The sequence below is a fragment of the Chrysochloris asiatica genome, unplaced genomic scaffold (assembly GCF_000296735.1).
Source record: "Chrysochloris asiatica unplaced genomic scaffold, ChrAsi1.0 scaffold00030, whole genome shotgun sequence".
In the NCBI taxonomy this organism is placed as follows: domain Eukaryota; kingdom Metazoa; phylum Chordata; class Mammalia; order Afrosoricida; family Chrysochloridae; genus Chrysochloris; species Chrysochloris asiatica.
In genome coordinates, this window is record NW_006408548.1 from 11,808,072 (window position 1) to 11,815,023 (window position 6,952).

Genomic DNA, 6,952 nt, shown 5'->3' on the forward strand with positions numbered 1-6,952 from the left:
GAGCAGCTGAGCATCCCGAACTAGAAAACAATAGATTTCTTGCTTCTGCCACAAATCCCCCCAGCTGTAAGCCTTCCAGCCTTCTAAATATTCCTTTATATGTGGTTCAGAGTTCTGGGACCAGCCCCAGAGCCTGCTTGGTCAAGTATTCTGTGTTGTTGTTGCCTGAGCTCCTTTACTACACTTCCACCCAATCTGCCATCTTGTTTGCTCTCTACAAATACATTTTTAAAACAACATAAAAGACGATTACACACATGGACTTTACCAAATGGAATATGAAGCAATCAGATTGACTACGTTTGTGGGAAAAGACTGTGGAAATGCTCACGATCATCAGCAAAACAAGTCCAGGGGCAGACTGTGGAGCAGACCATCAAGTGATCATATACTAGTTCCGACTGAAGCTGAAGAAAGTTTAAACAAATCCATGAGAGGTAAAATATGACCTTGAACAGATCCCATTTGAATTTAGAGATCATCTACATAACAGATTTGATGCATTAGACACTAATAACCAAAAACCAGAAGAGTTGTGGGAAGACATCCAAAACACCATACAGGAAGAAAGCAAAAGATCATTAACAAGACAGGAAAGAATGTAAAGAGAGTCAGAAGAGATGGTGAAACCTGCTCACAAGTGTAGAGATGCTAAAGAAAATGGAAAAAATGAGGAGGTAAGAGAAACAGAAAAATTAGAAGGATAGTTCGAAAAGACAATGTCAAATATTATAATGGAATGTGCAAAGATCTAGAGTTAGAAAACCAAAAGGGAAGAACACACTCAGCATGTCACAAGCTGGAAGAGCTGAGGAAAAAAATTCAAGCCTCAACATTGCAATACTTTCAATGAAGGATTCTTTGGGCAAAATATTGAATGATGCAGAAAGAGTCAAAAGAAGATGGAAGGAATATTCAGTCACTGTACCAAAAAGATATAGTCAGTGCTCAACCATTTTAAGAGATAACATATGATATGATAAAGAGTCAATGGAACTAAAAGTAGGAATCCAAGATGCACTGAAGGCATTGGTAAAGAACAAGACTTTAGGATTGATGGAATACAAATTGAAGTCTTAAAACAAGTTGGTGCAGCACTGGGGGCACAATTTGGAAAACAGCTACCTGACCAACTAATTTGAAGAGGCCCATACTTATGCCTATTCCAAAGAGAGGTAATCCAACAGATGTGGATGTCATCAGACAATATCATTTATATTACATGCAAGTAAAATTTTACTAAATACATTTTAAAATGGCTGCAACAGTACATTGACAGGGAACTGTCAGAGGTCCAAGGTGGATTCAGATGAGGATGTGGAATGAGTGATATAATTGCTGATGTCAGATGGCTCTTAAATGAAAGCACAAAATACCAGAAAGATGTTTACCTGTGTTTTATTGACTGCTGGTATAGCACTATAGGATTAGCACTGGATGGCAAACCACAGGTCGTCAGTTCAAAACCACCAGCGACTCCTCAGAAACACTATACTGAGTCACTGTGAGTCTGAAACAGCTTGATGGCACTTAACAACAACAACATAAAGGTTTTGACTGTGTGGATCATGACAATCTATAGACAACCTTGAGGAGAATGAGTATTCCTGAACACTTAATTGTGCTCTTGAGGAACCTGTATATAGACCAAGAGGAAATTATTTGAAAAGAACATTGGGACACTTCACTGTTTAAAATCAGGAAAGGCATCTTGCCAGGGTTGTATTCTTTCAGCATACTTATTCAATCTGCCTGCTGTGGAAATAATTCTAGAAGCTGAATTATATGAAAAAATATGTGGCATCAGAATTGGAGGAAGACTCATTAACAACCTACAATATGCAGATGACACAACTTTCCTTGCTTGCTGAAAGTGAAGAGAATTTAAAATACTTACTAATGAAGATCAAAGATCACAGTCTTAGGTATGGGTTGCACCTCAATGTAAAGAAAACAAAAATTCTCACCACTGGACCAATATAAAACATCATGACAAATGAAGAAAAGATTGAAGCTGTCAAAGACTTCATTTTACTTAGATCCAGTATCAACACTCACAGAAGCAGCAGTCAAGACATCAAACATAATTGAATTAGGCAAATCTGCTGTACAGCCTCTTTAAGTGTTCAAGAGCAAAGATGTCATTTTGAGGACGAAAGTGTGCCTGACCCAAGCCATGGAATTTTCAACCATGTGAGAGTTGAATAATGAATAAGGAATATGGTAGAAAAATTGATGTATTTGAGTTATGGTGTTGGAGAAAAATATTAAAGGTATCATAGACACTAATTGAGATTAATTCCAGGTTTGTTTTGTTTTCTAGGTAGGAATGGATCAGATTTAGAGCAAATTATTTATTTTGATTAAGTCAAAACCTTCGGTATATACTTACAACAAAGTGTTAAAACCAGAAGAACAAACAAATCTGTGTTGGAAGAAGAACAATGAAAATGCTCCTTAGAAGCCAAGATTATCAGACTTCATTTCTCATACTTTGGACATATTATCAGGAAGGACTGTTCCCTGGAGAAGGACAGAGAAAATATCCAACAAGATGGATTGGCACATTGGTAGCAGCAAAGGGCTGAAATGTATCAGCAATCGTAAGGATGGAGCAGGACTGGGCAGTGTTTCATTCTGAATAAGGAAGACCGTAGAAGATTAGTGCTTTTAAGTTATGGTATTAGAGAAGAATATTGAGAGTGCCTTGGACTGCCTGAGGAATAAACAAATGTATTAGAAGAAGGAAAACCAGAATGATCCTAGAGGCCAGGAAGGTAAGACTTTGTCTCTCAGAGTTTGCATATATTATCAGGAGTGACCAGTCTCTGGAGAAGGGCATCATGCTTGGTAAAGTGGAAGGTCAGTGAAAAAGAGACCCCTAATGAGATGGATATGGAGTCCTGGTGTGGTGCTGTGGGCTAATGCGTCAGACTACAAAGTCGTTTGAACTGCAAGGTTGGTGGTTCAAGCTCACCAGCTGCTCCTTGAAAACCCTATACAGGGTCACTATCGGTCAGAATCGACTCGACGGCACTTAACAACAACGACAATGAGATGGATTGGCAGCAGCAATGACTCAAGTGTAGCAATGATTGTGAGATTCGCACAGGGTCAGGTAGTGTTTCATTTTGCTGTGCATAGTGTCGCTATGAGTCGGGACCAACTTGATGGTATCTAACAATAGCAACAATAATCCAAGTACAAATTGAGTTTTTTTCCTAATAACACCATCTCTAAGAGGAAAAGGCTTTGGGGGAACTGGGAGAAGCAAACAGAAATTGGCACATTATTATCTGAGCAGTGAAGAAAAGGAACCAGAAAAGGTAAGTAAGATAGCAATGAAGGAAGTGACCCGCCCCCCTCACACACACACACTGCTTCATCTATAACAAATGCTGGATTGATTTCAAAACTCAGTCTAACCCCAACGTCACCCCACCTCTGTGACTCAGTTTTGAGCAGTTGAGTCTGAAAATGACAAGGATGACTCAAACCTTGAAATCTCTGTGAAAATTGAAGACAACTCCTCTGCCCTCACCAATCTTTGTTTTCTTCCAAATGCTAGGAAACCACACATTTTTAACACTTTGTTGTAAGTATATACAGAAGGTTTTGACTTAATCAAAATAAATACTTCGCTCTAAATCTGATCTATTCCTACCTAGAAAACAAAACAAACCTGGAATTAATCTCAATTAGTGTCAGAGAGAGAAATGTATCACTATTTTTGTTTTCAGAAACCAAAAGTTAGGAAATGACCAGGCAGATGTATAGCTGTGGGTAGAATCTCTTTTCCTTTATACCATCAATATTTTATTCAGAGTACGTTGGTGGTGCAGAAAGGTTTGCACATGGTTGCTAACTGAAAGGTTTGAGGTTTGAGTCCTTCCAGAGGCCCTTTTGAAGAAAGGTCTTGCAATCTACCTCAGAAAAATCAGTCAATGAAAATCTTATGGAGTACATGTGGCCTGAACTCCACAGTAACTGGGGATGGTGGATATTTTATGAACAAAAACACTGGTACGACTTAAAAGAAAAGTACAGACACATGATTTCTACCTTCTTAATGCGTATCTAGGGTCTTCATGAAGTATGTGCTATGGCTACTCTCTAAGGCACAGATTTAAAGACGAGTTAGTTAAGAACTGGAGCTCAATGGGACTGACTTGTTTTTCTCATCTCATAAGTGTTTTACCTTTGACAGTGCAGTTTCATCACTGTCCATCGCTTGTTTAAGTACAAAGTATTTGGATTTTCCTTCTCTGGTAGGTTTCTACCTTATGCAGGGTCTGACTTCTGCAGGGTTACTGTATGATACAGTGGTCACACATTCTACTGCTAACTTTAAGGTTGGCGGTTTGAACCCACCAGCCACTCCCCTAGAGAAAGGTGTGGCTGTCTACTTCCGTAAAGATTTACAAGTTTGGAAATCTTCTCTTCCATAAAATTGCAATGCGTAAGAATCGACTCCATAACAATGGGTGGGAGTTCTTTTAAGATGGAACAAATGTAAGCAAGCTAATAGTCTGGTTGAGAGGCAACAGGGATTGTCCTTGGATTCTGAATTAACTTCGGGGAATGTGAGAATACATTCTTTCTTGTGTTGCCATAGGTGTGAAGTAATCATGAAGTATGACTATAATTAATCCCATTCTGAAAATCCTCTCTTCTGTACCCCCAGTACTAGGGGGATGGAGAGGACAGTAAATTCAGGAAAAAGACACTGGACTCAGGATGTATCATTCATGCCTGTTTAGCAAATGAACTAGGAGCTGAAGATGGGATTCTGACCAGAAGACACGTAGTGTTGAGTTTTGAGAGGAACTAAACTATACATAGGTTTCTTCTATCATGTTGCTATTGTTGTTAAGTGCCATTGAGTCGGGTCTGACTCATAGCAACCCTGTATAGGGTTTCTGAAGATCAGCTGGTGGATTTGAACTGCTGATCTTTTGGTTTGTAGGGAAATTGACTTGTGAAATTTCAAAACTTTAAAAAATGGAACAACAGTTGTTGTGAGTGAGATAATCAAAAAGGCTATTTTGTCAAATAAGTTTGGGAAACAATAAATGCCATCCTTACTTAAGATTTGCATTTATAGCATATGAAAGGTTCTGAGGAGTCATACTTCTTGCTTAAGTTTTTGAAAGAGAAATTTTTACAAACAGACTTTTTAGAAATACAAAATGACGTGCTAAGGAACTAGTATTCTGTGAAAACCCGGGTTTTCACAGAAATGGTGAGGGAGAACCATTTTTGGATGCGTACCTGATCTGGTACAGGATCAGTAGATGAAGCTACCCACTTATACTTCATAGGAAGTAATAGCCAATATATATATATACACATACATACGTATATCCAGGTGGTAAGCACCAGAAAAACTATGAGACAAGGTTGAATTGAAACACTGTGGGTCAGTTTAGAGTACTGAGGCTTTAAAATGAAGTCTATCAATTGCTGACTTGAATTATTTAAGATATAAGTAGCCTGTGTTGAATAAGCTCATTTATTTCTGTGTCTTTGGATGAGTATGTGGAGGGTTTTGTATAGCTCTGACTCAATTTCCTTGTAAATAAAGTGCCTACTCTTAACTTGCTGTGGGAAAAAGAAAACCAAATCTCTTTATCCAGAACTTGAGAGTAGAAGGATTCTATTTTTGGAGCAGAAAATGACAAAATTTTGCTGTTTAGCATCAAAAGTGCATAGCCTAGATCTGGCCAGGCATGGTTGTACTGTATATAGAGTTACAGACCAGAGAAAAACTGGTGATTGTTGTTGTTAAGTGGTGTAGAGTTGGTTCTGGCTCATAGCCACCCTGTATAGGTTTACTGAGGAATGGCTGGTGCGTTTGAACCACCTACTTGGGGTTCAAACCAACCTTGTAGTCCAGTGTTTATCCTACAGTGCCACACTTGGACTGTGGCTAAGAGTTATAGAAAGAAGTGAAAAACATGCTTTTCTTTTCTGTTTTTACTTCCTTTTTGAGTAAAAAGCATGAAATTGGAATTGTTCTCTTCTGACCTGAGATTCCTCCTAAATATCTCTTTTTGCTTGAATTGTTGACTTTGGAAATTCTAAACTCCCATGGAAGGGAAGGGATATTTCTCCCTTTATCTTCTTGTCTTTGTTCAGTTTGTGGCCCTATTGTGCTACGTGGATGCTTAGCTGTCACTTCAGGCTTGGTATTCAAATTATGGTGATTAATGCAAACAGCCAACATGAACTTTGCTATTGCTCAGATGTTAGATAACCCATGTGCTGGCAGAGAGCCATCTTTCTACACATCCTAAGTGACTCAGACATCTTTCAGCCCCAAAAGAAGGTCTTTCTTAAACACAGAACTCTCATTCTTAACTGACTCATCAGGTACCTTTTAAAACCAAGAGACAGCCTCCTGGTATTTGGCATAAATTTAATGGTCAAGTTCTTTTCAGAGGATAAAATAGATGAGGTTGTTCATAGACAAATAGCTTTAGGTGAAAAGGGGTTGTGTTCAATTAACTTCTCCAATGAATATGATTTGTTTTCAATAAACATATAAACTTCCATCACTGTTTCTTCTAAATGTGCTTGTTTTCTTTAACTGTGTTTTAGACGTAATTAAGGACCTACTTCTAACCCTTGTTCAACTTTTTCATATGGCAAATAGTAACGTACACATTACTTTTGCTAATTTGAAGCAGATATTTTGGGAAGTAACAAGAAAATTAAATACAAGCTACATAGAAATCTGAAATTTGATGAGCTATGTTTTATTGCATAATAAGGAAGCTTCTAGTCTGAAATTCTCCAGAGAATTTGTCATAACAAAGGCAATGTTCCTGTAAGAACCAGAACTCAGTGGGACTGCCTTGTTTTTCTGATTTCACAAGTGTTTTACATAGGACAGAGTGCAATCACACCACGTTTCCATTGCTTGTTAAAGTGAAACATATTGGAGTTTTCC

At 38.2% G+C, this 6,952-nt stretch overlaps 1 pseudogene; it reads right to left on the bottom strand.

The window, feature by feature from the left end:
* Nucleotides 1–4,228, bottom strand: part of LOC102823667 — a 165,512-nt pseudogene extending 161,284 nt beyond the window's left edge.
* Between the last annotated feature and the right edge of the window lie 2,724 nt (nucleotides 4,229–6,952).